The 13,212-nt window shown below is 42.3% G+C and overlaps 1 protein-coding gene across 1 annotated transcript in view; it reads right to left on the minus strand.

Moving 5' to 3' along the window:
- myt1lb (myelin transcription factor 1-like, b) overlaps positions 1-10,368 on the minus strand; it is a 114,112-nt gene extending 103,744 nt beyond the window's left edge. The window contains exons 1-2 of the mRNA XM_042388529.1: positions 10,141-10,368; positions 8,232-8,301 (exon numbers count right to left, since the gene is read on the minus strand). The gene's annotated coding sequence lies outside the window, so the exon portion shown is untranslated. The remainder of the gene's footprint in view (positions 1-8,231; positions 8,302-10,140) is intronic.
- Positions 10,369-13,212: the final 2,844 nt, after the last annotated feature.

The following is a 13,212-nucleotide window of genomic DNA, read 5'->3' on the forward strand; positions in this document are numbered from 1 at the left end:
TTTTAGAGTGATCAAAACCGACAAATCTGATTTACAGAGCTAGCATAAATAAGGAGATTGTGCCTTCCCTGATTGCCCTGTTGAATAATGGATGCCTGTTTGGTAATCATTTTCCAATATCACACCACTTTCCCCTAGACTGGCCTAGCAAAGATTCCTTTTCTCTTTTTTTCCTCTTTCTTTCTTTTTGTCATTCTTTCTTTCTTCTTCTCCTCTGTCCTTCCTTCCCTCCTGTATACCTTGATATGCTGGTGTCCCATGCCAAATAGCCAGATTCTTTGACTGACATGGTGTCATTGTTTAGAGAGAAAAAATGTCAACAGGTACGAATGTTACGGCTGATTCAATTTGCAAAGGTTTATGTGAGTTAATGTGAGCAGGCAGAACATGAAAATAAATCTGACCTCACAACAGGTAAACTTGTTTTTACAGTAATGCTGATAAAAACAAACCTGGTTTTTACTTATTTATATATTTATGAGTCATGTCAAAGACAAATTTTGTCTTATTTCTATAAAATATGTAAATCGACACTCATGTTCTCTGTGGTTTGGAAATGGCTGAATTCTGGAGGCTTTTTAGTTTTGGATTTAATGATACATAACTGGCAGCAGTTCAGTCTGAACATTCAAGTGTTGCGCACATCACTGAGCTTCATCTCAGGTTTCTAATGTCAATTATCAGCTACAGCCTCATGGATGAGAAGTTTAGCTCACGTAACTAGCTAGGATTAGAATCTCTGATATTTCTTCCTCCCTGATTGTATGTGTAGGCAGGGTACCAGGGTACTGGACATAGAAAACATTACCATAGAGAGGGTATAGCAGGGGGCACAAAAGATTGAATTGTCTGCTTGAGTACCTTCCATTTCTATCATGGTTTGCATACCCAGCCTGCAGTTCATACTAAATGTAATACTAAAACTAATTGTAATTGCATGACAACAACACAAGCAGTCTCAAGGTCAGTGCTTTGATGATATCGTAGCAGCACTAACAGCTGCTCCTGTGCTCTTTGTAATATTCTTCAAGGCACAGTTGTGCCTCTAATGGGAAAAGGCCAAACCAGGTTATGAAAATCTTTATTTACAGCTAGCTGCCTGGCTGTGTGAAGTAGGTCACGGCAGCTCCTGAAATGGAACGAACCTCACTCACACCATTTAATACTTTTATTTTGAATGCTTGCTGCCTTACAATGGCACCGAAGGGAAAGACACAAACACACTGTTTGCACTCCTCCTTAGCAAGAGTGTCTTGACTTTACTGTTAAAAATGTGTCCGCACATGTGTATAGTCCAGCTTTTACCTGACAAAACAATAGAAATAGGCAGCAACATTATCTCCAAAGCCTGTAAATATCAGTGGTACAGAGGTCAAATGTTTTAGCTATTAATACTATTAGGAGCATTCCAGCATAGTCGGGCAGCATACCCTCTATCTGGAATGGCGTCCAATGTCTAACCAATAAAAGAAGCAGTGCAACACAGCCCAGATTTAGTTAGGATGTCACCTTACAACAAATGATCTCAATGCCCCACAGGTCAGACAGGCTAATATAAAGCTACGTAGTCTGGCACTTGATGCTCATCATCATATACCTAGACATTTGCAACTTATACAATATGTCTGATAGTGCTGGATGGGTGTGGGGCCTGGGGTGTAGGTGAGCGTTGTCCCCTGGGGTGATGGATGCCTGTGGGAGGCTGTTATGCCACAAGGTGAAAGTGTCCATTAATCAGCCCCACTACCACCACTGCCGTGGCTTTCCCATTACCAGCGCACTCCAAGCAGCCTGATTGGTTTTTAATTGGCCTGCCCGCCAGGAGATAGATCATGTTTTCCCCGAGGACAGGCACGGAGGTGTGTGTGTGTGTGTGTGTGTGTGTATGGCAGGGGGCACCCGTGCTATCTCGGGAGGAATACCCACATCAAAATTCTCTCTATGTACCTATGTTACAAGCAGGGTGAACAACCAGATCTAGGTGAAAACTTGCCCTATTACTACTATTATTACTTTTGCCAGTAACAAGTAATGTCACCTTTCTTTTTTTTTAATTTCAGCAGTATCATGACAGATACCAATTATTAAGTAATTATGCAAGTACATCCCTCTACATGTGATATTGAAATTAGCTTATCCAAAAACTACATCCTAACCTCAACCCTGATATGTTTTCATGAAAATGACTCATCCCCCTTTCATATTACAATGATTTATTTAAAATATATAGTAGAAAAGTTAGCTTTATCTGGATGGAAGCATTCCCATGTCATTGATTTTACAATAAACATAGACGAACAATGTTTTGTTTACATGGTCATGCACAAGAGAGTCACTCGGTTATCTCAGGTTTTGAAGGTAAGAGCAGTCGCAACTGCAGTTTCTGAAGGTGTAATTCTGTAATTGTATTAACCTTTAAAATACATATTAAATATGTATTATTTTTGACTAGTTTCACATTGTCCCTATCAAGTTTGTAGTATTTTAATAATTAAAACACTAATATGTAACATGGCCAAAGTTACATTTTCCAATGGCTGCTAAACCATGAATTTGGGTTTGAGTGATGAATGTGCCATAATTAATAGCCTGTAGTAGCAAGAGTAGCAAGGATGCATGTGTGAAGGACACGAAAGCAGCTACATCTTACACTGAGTAGACGTCAGTATTGACATTGTGTCTGCTCAAATAGATCAATCCCCTCTCCGCCCTAGCCTGACCACGTCATTGAGAAGATTGGAAGAACACATTGATTCCCTATGGTATCTTCACACAGGTTCACAAGGATACACGTTCACAACACAACCACAGCCTGTTCATTCTGGTCATTGTATGTTTGGGAGACAAAAATAAATGAATAAAATTAACATTTGTGATGATATGTTCAAATGAATCCCAGCTGCTGCGTGATCGATTTGTGTCGTACTATGATTCATCTTAGGGACAGCAGCAGACAGCCTCCATGGTGAGGGCAAATATACTGCAGGCCAGCATTTCTATGGGTGCACAACAGCCTGACGTCAAGGGCAGGTTATGTTAGGAGGCCAGCCTGTAAGCCTGTCTTAGCCTTCACCACAGGGAGAGAGGGTGATCTGCTCTGTGTTAGGGAGATACGCTCCTGGTGGGGAGCTGGAGTTAGCACGATCTACTGGGAGCTGCATCCAGTAGAGTAGAGGCTACAGACCGGAGCTATTTTGAGAGTCTGGCCATAAGTTCTACTGTAGGTGTATACAGGGATGTGATTCAAGGTTAAATCATCTTCACCAATATGTTGATGGAATACAATTTTACAATCCCCAGTTTTTGTCATAGTAATATCAAACTAATTTAGCATTGCGTTGCATTGTATATATTTGTTTCCATTTTATTCTGACAATCCTTTCACGCTGGTTTGGAATGCATTTCCTCTGTAGTACAGTGTCCTCTGACACACGCTGTCAGCAGCCGCTTCCTTTTCACATGCCAGCAAGCAGCCTCACAAGAGGCGCGTATGAGGCTCTCACCATTCTCCCCTGAGCTTATCCCTCTTATTGCAGGCACCCCAACTGGAGTTGCCAGCGCAGCAACAAGGTTGTGATCCCTCACTGGCTTCCCACCCACAAACTAATTCTGCTTGTTAAAATCCAAGCATAAATTCAAGTTTAATTTTTTTAAACTAATAGACAACCTCACCATCATTTCTAGTATACTGGACATGGTTTCCCTCAGACTTCAAATTGAGCAACACGAATATGTAAATTTACATATTGGTCTATTTTACATACATTTATAATGTAAAATGGAATATATCAAAATGTGTTTTTAATATATTTCTATGTTTTGTAAATACATATTTAAAGGCACTTGCAAAACTGACCACTACTCAGATCAGACAGTGTAGCATTAATGCAGAGTCATGCTATGGTCTGTATGGCTCAGACATACTAAGCATAGTGTGTGGATGGATGTGTGATCCAGCCACTCAACATGGAGGCTAATATTAGCGCGTGGCTGCCCCCCACCCCTGCCGGTTGCATACAGGAGATCCCCCGGAGGGTTTCTGCTGCTCATTCATTAGGCTGCTGAGGAATATGGGACATACAGTATCTCCCACGCAAGGCTGGAGTAAAGACCCTCACCCATTCATACAGTGGACTCAGTCTGTGGTCATATATCTTCTGGAAAAATCTGTGGGGTTTTTTTTCTTGCTACATTATATTACTGTATTTAGACATGGATAAAATAAGTATTTAGAACAATAACAAAATCACATACTGAGCAGAGAGGAAGGGACTAGTTGTCACACATTACAATACCCAAGTACAGCACATCAGTACATTTCTTATAACCTTACAGTTCATATTCAGCAATCCCATCAGCACCCAATTTCCTCTCCCCTCCAGCTCTGACTAGACTGTTGGGATTATGAGGGGCTGGGCTCTTCGACTTTCATACCGGAGAGAGACAGGGGATAGAGAGAGAGAGAGAGAGAGTGAGAGAGAAAAGGTAGGAGAGAGGGAGGGGGGTTCCCACAATGTTGGTCTCAGTAAGACCCGGGTAGCGTGCTTTCCCTCTATAATTTAATCACATTCAGCTGTCTCCCTGTCCTCGGCTCGCTCAGCAAAGCACATCAGGCACCACGGTGGCACAAACGCGCACTAACACATACACACAGTCACACACATTCTCTCAGCACACCAACCACCAAAGTCTCCTCCTAACAAGCAAGAAATTTCCTTCCTCTTCCAACTAAAGGAACATCCCAAAGAACATGACTTCACCTCGTGCCAAGTCGGCGAGGCGGCTTGTACTGGCCGTTTCAATATAGTGACACAACCCTGTGTAAGATACAGGGCACGGGAGGAAACTATGTTGCATACAAAGACCTTATTATTCTTACTAGCAGAACTTGATAGAGGAAGAAGGACTGTCTGCAGTCTTCATCGGCTTCTGTCTGATAACTATTTTATGGTACAAGTCTGAGATTGGAATGAATCTACAAAAAACTAGTGACTTCCAGTTACCAAAGTGAGTATGGTGATAAGAGGACCTCCAATAAAAATATTCTTGGCATGGGGAAAGCACTGTTACATTCCCTCACAGCATCCCCAGATGGCACCAAACATTGTCTCCATCATTTGTTGACATGAGAAACATTCTTTCTGACACACTTTGGGCAAGGGAGAGTAGACACAAGTAGCTCACTTTGTATCACAGCTTTGTTTGTCTTGACAGAATGAAACATGTTGCAGCGCATCTGCCTTCTGCTGTGTGTGTACAGTATATGCCACCCACGGGAGCCACACAACAACATCTGCATTGTCTTTTCCTGCACGCAAACCAGAAAAATAATGTGTGTCGGATGAAATATAGACCGAAGGGACTGCGTGCGTGTGTGTGTATGATTGTTTGTGTATATGCATGTGACTCAACCAAAGAGTTTACTGTATTTGAAGTTGGGAACTCAAGCTCTCTTCCAACTTTAAATCTTCTCCTTCCCCTCTCTGGATCTTTTTCCACAACTTGTAATTGTTTTCTAGCAGTCACAGCGCCTACCTCCCCTCCTTCCCTGGATGCCAAACAGTGTCCTCGCTACCTTTCAGACCTCAGAGTGACAGCAAATAGAACACATCGCACAACGTAACAGACTGATTTTAGCAAAGCATAAAAGCTTAATAAAACTTCAGACTCAGTTTACAGCTAAAGGAAATTGTGCATACAGTGACTTAAATTCATTTTCAATAATAACAACATAATATTTAACAGCTTAACAAATATATAGTGATAACAAACGTCTAAACAAAAACTATTTTCCAACACAGCTGAGGTTTGTAGTACAGCATTATCCACAGCAGGAGCACAAAACTTAGAGAACAAACTTTTAAATGGGCACTCGTTTTAGACTTCGACTTCTAAATATTTTTTTTGTAATATAAAAATTACTTTGATTTCATTCTGGATTGAAGATGTCAGCGGGGAAAACATTCGGCCTATTAATTAGTGGGTAAAGTAATGCTGGAGAGTAAAAAGCAATTTCACATAAAAATGATATCAACCATCCCAGAGCAACATGACTGAAACAACAATAAAGCATCCAAATCATCTCAGCCATCTGTTACTTTTTCTCACTCAAGTCATTGCACCAGTGCCACGAGATCAAACTACTAAACCGATCTAAACAATGAGTCACATCACAGCAACTAACACTACAGGACAACTGGGAATATTAAGGCTCATAATTTGTTGATCAGCCTCTGATTGAATCTAGAAATATTGATTTAGCTATCTCATGTTCCAATATTTTCTCTGCAAGATTTTGTATGTACCTTATATCCTAAATCAATTGACAAGCAAAAGCACAAGATGCCATAAACGAGTACAAGTGACCTACCAACGGCAGTCTTCTCTTTAAACTTTTCCTCCTGCTCTCCAGAATGCGCTTCCTCTCCTTTTTTCACAGTCTTCCCTTTACTTCTCTCCCTTACTCTCTCCCCCAATTCACTTACTGTGCTCACTGAAAAGTTCTGCTCTCCCCCTGCATGCAAATCATTTTTACGACTTGAGAGATGACTGGGAATGAGGGAAGGAGGGAGAGCGAAGGGAGAAAGGATGACAGAGGGGTGGAGGAGTAGAGATAATGGTTGGAAGGCAGGCGACCAATGGGCCTGGAGCCTAATGGAAAAAGGGAATCAGGACACACCAATGAGGCGCAGCCTGGAGAGAGAGAGTGAGAAAGAGAGAGAGAGAGAGAGAGTGAGAAAGAGAGAGCGCGGAGGAACGGGCGAGGGAAGCAGGGATGGCGAGAGCACAGTCGGGAGGAGACGGTGTAACGCAGACCGAGAAAGACACTGAGGGAGAGAGAAAGCATACAGAGAGAGCACTGAGAAATAGAGAGAGAGAGAGAGAGAGAGAGAGAGAAAGAGAGAGAGAGAGAGAGAAGAGAGAGCTGTACGTAGCGGATGTGCACGGTAGGTGGAGAGAGGCGAGTATCCCAGGCGAGATGAAGAGACTGCATATCAGAGAGGAGAACGAACAGAAAGAAAAGCTGAAAGAAAAAGGAGAAAGAGGAAGGAAGACAGGGAAAGAAGGAAGGAGCTGACTTACCCGGGTACTGCTAGTGGCATCCTTCACACACCGCCTTGCAGACTCCACACACACATACACATGCACCCACCCCAGCGATAGAGGCGCACGCCGCGCTGCCGCTGAGACTAACCAATAGCAAAAACAACAAAGGAGAGGACTGCCAAAGCCGACTGGTATACCCTAAAGCAATCGTGCCTGTGTGTGTGTGTGTCTGTATGTGTGTGTGTGTGTGTGTGTGTGTGTGTGTGTGTTAGGGAGAGAGGGTGGGAGTGTGTATGAGCATGTGTTTGTTCTGAGAGGAGAGGGAGAGATGGTTGAAGGAAACTAAAATGCTCTCTCGTCTCTCTCAGTCCTATAAGCTGAACTGGTTTCCTTCTCTCTGTCTCTTTCTCTCTCTATCTGTGTATCTCGCTCTCTCTGTACACTGTGCATGTATGTCCTCCAACACTCAATATGTCCTCTCTCCCTCCCTTGCTCTCTCTCTGCCTGCTAATGTGCCCTCCCTTCCCCTTCTCCCTCTTATACATTTATTCAGGGCTGCAGACTGTCTGCTCCCAGAGTCAGTTCTTCCCACGGGCCCCGGGTAGAGATGGAGGGAGGGAGAGAGGGAGAACAGAGAGGAGATGGGGGGTGATAGTGAGCCATGTGGAACATGTGCAGTGCATTTATTTCAAATGGGAGAGACACAAATTTGTGCCTTTAAAAAGGCAAAATGAGCTCCACTCGTGGTTCAGTGCACATTATTTGGCCTGGGATCATTCAGAGAGCTGAGAGAGATACAAGATGCAAACTTAAAGGAAGTCTCTGGCTGATCGCTGGCTTGCTATTAATTAAAGCTTTTTTTTCCCCCATTCCAGGCTTCAAGGCTGGCTGAGCACCAGAATTAAGAGCGCAGAAGATGAATGAGTATTGAAACAGGCTAGTTGTAGCCATGTGTTCGGTGATGAGCGCTGGAAATGCACTGCTCCCAAACAGGACACAATATTTACAATATAATCATGCTCAACCATAAAGAGGGTGACATTCATGCGCACTCTTGTGTGAATGAAAAGGGGAATAACAACGTGATGATTTCTATATTTACCCAGATATGCAAACACAGAGAATGTTAATTTGATCCCTGAGACATCATCATAATTAGATTATAAATTAGGTTCATTTCTTACCGGACAAGAGGTGCTAATTCATTCATTTTCCATCAGTGGGGGAGACTCAGCTGAAAATGCAGCAGCCACCCTATAGGCAGAAGAGAATATTGGGGACTTTTCATACGCTTATATGACAACCAATAACATATTCAAATAAATTCATGTTTACACATAAATATTCAGAACAACATTCAAAGACATGAGCCTATGTTGTGCTCTTCCAATTCAGTATACATGTATATGAGGCACATTGTTTTGATCCTCCCCATAACAGTAAACAAATCAAATGCCATACAGCAGTATTTTGCAGAACCAACAAGCACTGCTCTCTCCAACAATGCTGCCAGGCAGTTGAGGAAGGCATGATAAGTACTCTGGTGGGTTGGGACACAGATGCCCTCAGGGCGTTCAGTATTAGCAATTTCAAATTCTTATTTGGCTATGTTAATGCCAATCAAGCACAATTAATTTACCCCACATTCTTAAACAAATAAACAAAAGGGAGATATGTGCACGAATACGGAAAGTGCTGGTAATTTAAGGAATCATGACACATTAGGAATACTATCTGGAAATCCATGTAAAAGCACTTCTTGTGTTATAATACTCACTCATGTATCAGCACAGAACCAGAAGTCTGAATGAAATAGTTACATGGAAGAAAGTTACAAAAGAATCAAAGCAGCAGAGACCACTGCTCGCTTCCCGTTTCAACCGACGACGTTGGGACATTTGCAGCCGTTTTTCTGGCGACAAAATCGAATATTTTAACCCAAACAATGATTCTTTTCCTAATCCTAACCAAGTGTTTTTTGTGCCTAAACAGAATCAGACCTTAACCACGGCGCTGTCACACCATAAAAGATAATTATTCAACTGATAACAGCCGTTTAATGCTGCGTTAAATGACACACGAGAAGCTTAAAATGCGATCAACATTGAAACGTAGAGATTCCAGAAACGTACGATGCCAACGTTTTATTCCGGTGACTGGGTTGTGAGATTCTACCTAGAAAATGTATGATAGGCTTATACAATACAATGCTTTGCAAGGTGGTTTCCAAAGTAGTGTCAACTTGGTTTTTTACTCTAAAGGACTAAACTTCCACCTGTAGGCTATATAAAACTAGCTCCAACTGGACCAGTACAACCGTAAAATGCAGCACTGGTGCACCATTATTAACAGTGTAATAATGTCATGTATAGGCTAATAACATAATCAGTCAAAGGGACCTTTTTTTTGCATTTTTAGATTTAGGAACAATTTGCTATCAATACTACTGTACGTCTGCTGAAGTAAGGTTCTGAATGCAGCATTTCTTCTTGTAATGGAGTGTTTTTGTACTCATAAGGTCTGAATATTTATGAATATTTCTTCGACTGTCTACTGCCGACAACATTTCATTCCCGTGTACTAATGCCACAGCCCTGCTATTATTCCTTTTGGCTGAGCCTTAATTGACGTTAATTAGCATCATTACTTACACCTGTGCTTTTACTTGAACGGCTATGACGGGTCACAAATGTGAAAAAGCCCGTCATTACTGAAGCAAGACATATGTAACCAATTATGAAGACAACTTTGAAAAATTTTGTTTTCAGGTGCACGACAAGTACCTAATTTACGTTCAGTCTGAGTGAACACTAGCTTAAAACCTAGAGTAAAGTAGCTAAAATCACTTTATCACAAAGTCAGCATGACCTACTAGAGGTCAACATGTAGCTAACCTTAAGTGATTTTAAAACAGCAACAAAAACCCTTTTTTAACAACGAGAAACCAAACTTTATTTATTTATTTCAAAGACAAACCAAACCGAGCTCTTAAAAGTTGCTTTTCTCACTAGCACCTTTAGCCGGCTAGCAAGGTAAGGGAACAATATACTACGCAGTGAAACTCTCATTTAATTTTTATCTAAGTTGACTTACCATTGTTGAGGGTACGAACTTCTTCGGATGGAGAAAGACTATTTTTTTTATAACTCGACTCAAAGATGATAATTACCTAATTAACAGTAGTTAACAGTGACTGTTAGAGTTACTGGCATGCGTTCATAGTAGACTATGAGCAGCGGCTGGCTGCAGGCAGCCCTGTGGGCGGTGGGACCGGGAGGTAGAGGAGGGTGTCTGGGCTGTAGTGATGGACAGTTCCTGGTGCTGAACCACATCCACGTGCTAAACACACAAAGACCAACAGGCACACAGAGAGAGACGGAGCTGCGTCACCCAAAAATGAAGACCAGGAGTAAAAGGAATGGTATAGAGCTTTAATGTCCGTCTATAATATTACAATAATAATAATCAGATTTCTTCATTAATTCAAGATGAATGTCAATATGCATGTCAACATGACGTTTGTAAACAGGTAGCTAAAACAGTATATCACTCTGATACTTGTTATTAAAGTTAATTATAAGCCTTTTTATTTATTTATTTTTGCAAGAAAATTAGGCCATCAAATCAAACAGACATACAGACACAAAATTAGCACAACCACCGAAACACTGACTTGAGTCTAATCACTTAAGCTGTCCAACCCAGAATGGTATGAAAATAGAAATCAGATAAACATGGACATACAATACAGTAGTGTGGTCAGTCAGTGACAACACCCAAAGGGTTTTTTTATCGACGCTTTAGCAAAGACAGCCCATTGCTGACGGTAACTCATCCAAAAAAGTGTGTGTAATGGGCGTAAACTAAAAAATCCATCAAAACAGCCTATGAGGTGAATTCACTAAGAATGGATTGCGGCCGCTGATGGCACCATGAACTGCGCATCATCTGCAACCGCAATCTGCCCCGTCTCAAGGTCCTATTCACAAAAGATTTTGCGCTAATAATATGAAGGCGCAAACACGCCCATAAAGTTTTGCAACTAGAGCAATTTGCCCTTGTTTTGCGTCTGTTTGAGTGAGCAGAGCGGTTTCCAGTGTTTCAGGCTTTTTTCCACATTTCAGCACACAGATTGGTCCACAATGAAAACTGCAGAGAGCACAAAAGCCTCAAATCGCGTGTCTTTAATTAGCAGAGGTGCACACACAGAGCTCTCCACAATCATGAACCAACTTTCATGTATTTTGCTTCTTTTGCTTCTCTAGTATTTTGCATCTATAACATAATCTACTGAAATGTCCGTTAAAATAGGCTACAGCTATTAATGTGACTCAGGCAGGTCTGAAACGTGTTAGATTAATGTCTGAATCCAAAAGTAATGTTGTTCAGGTGTCACTGAATGTATCCGGGATTTCGCAGAAACATCAGTACTGATGTTCTGTTTGGTGCCCACAGCTGGCTGTGTGTCACAGCTGGCTGCAGCATCACACAGCAGCTGAAACTATAGGTGCGTCTCCAAACTGAGAAAGGGGCTGTGCGCATTTCCGCACGCGGCACAGCAGCAGTAACTTCATTAACAGTAGATCGGTCAGGATCTGACAGTAATTAATGTTCTGCTGCACATCTACACAGGTCAGCTGTTACACACAGATTCCACACAGATTACGGTGGAATTGTTTGTAATAAAGTAGCCCTTTACTGTATGGATGAATCCTGAGTTCCATCAGGGCTGTCAGGACATTTTTATTTTTAAGTAGCTGAAAGTCCGAGATAAACCTCCCATCCCATACCCACCTGATCCCCCTAATGTATGACTGAAGATTTCGCCCTTGATATCATTCAATATCAATTCAATATCATTCAAGTCTCACAAGCTTGAAGATTTCAAGAGAGAGAGAGAGAGAGAGAGAGAGTGCGCTTCAGATAGCATCAGCTCTCTGAAGGCGCTAATAATTTCACTCTAACTGCGAGCAGCTATTAGCGCTGCTCTTTGTGAATTGGACTGTTTTTGCAATGAGGTTCATTTGCATAGAAAGGGGCCAATTTTGCGCCAAACGTATGCATATTGTCTCATTTACATACGCGCAAATAGCAAAGGAGAACCGAGCCGCTTTTGCTTGGCAGCGCAGTTTGGGCTGAATTTCTTTTTGTCTCATTTACGGTTGAGCTTACGCAAAAGCCGCGCAGACCATTTGTGAATTCGCACTTTATTTTTTTTTCTTGCACAGGTCTTGCATATGTGGTATGAGCTGCTGAATCATACATCTGCAACACACATGCAAACACGCTCTTCTCTCACTTGAGAAATGTGTTCATATGCACAATTTTTTAAGGGATTAGGTCCAACATGGCAAGTGTGAACACACACTGCACGTACAAATGCACTTGTGATTTTAAAACAACCATACAACTTTCTGTCTTAGCTAAGAGTGAGAATGAAATGACAGGATACAGAGAGAGATAGCGGGTGAAAGAGAAGACCGGCAGCTGCAGGAGGCATGGAGGGAGCACGGGAGAGGGATGTTGTTGAGGTTAGAGGTGTTGATGCGGCAGAGTGAAATCAAGCTACAGGAGAAAGCCAGGGAGCCAAAGGAGGAGGAGAAAGAGAATCGGTGTGTTTTGGGACTCGAGACGATAGCGTGGGAGAAGGTGAAGGCTTGTTGTTCAGTGGGACCGAGGGAGAAGGGCGGGTAGGGGTGAGGGGGGGGAGAGAGAAAGAGAGAAAGAGAAAGAGTGATACCTTAAGGGAGCAGAGAGAGATGTATAAGAGAGGAGAGGTTGCATTGGTGGTGTATTGGGAGTAAGAGAGAAGAGGAATAACAAGCTTCAGCCTACTTATGTACAGTATAGTGTGTTTCTGCATGTGTGTGTGTGTGTGTGTGTTGGGGGAAGAGAGAGAGAGAGAGAGAGAGAGAGAGAGAGAGAGAGAGAGAGAGAGAGAGAGAGAGAGAGAGAGAGAGAGAGAGAGAGAGAGAGAGAGAGACTTGTGTCTTTGGAATGGGATGACAAATGTGCCAGACATGAAAGACCAGAGCACATACAAACCCTTGGGGAGCCACTTCACCTGCACACACACATACACACATAGCAGCAGCAGCAGCAGCAGCAGCAGCAGCAGCAGCAGCAGACACATACACACAACAGTGGCTTCAGGGGATAAACACA

This window comes from Thunnus maccoyii, chromosome 16, assembly GCF_910596095.1.
Source record: "Thunnus maccoyii chromosome 16, fThuMac1.1, whole genome shotgun sequence".
NCBI lineage: Eukaryota > Metazoa > Chordata > Actinopteri > Scombriformes > Scombridae > Thunnus > Thunnus maccoyii.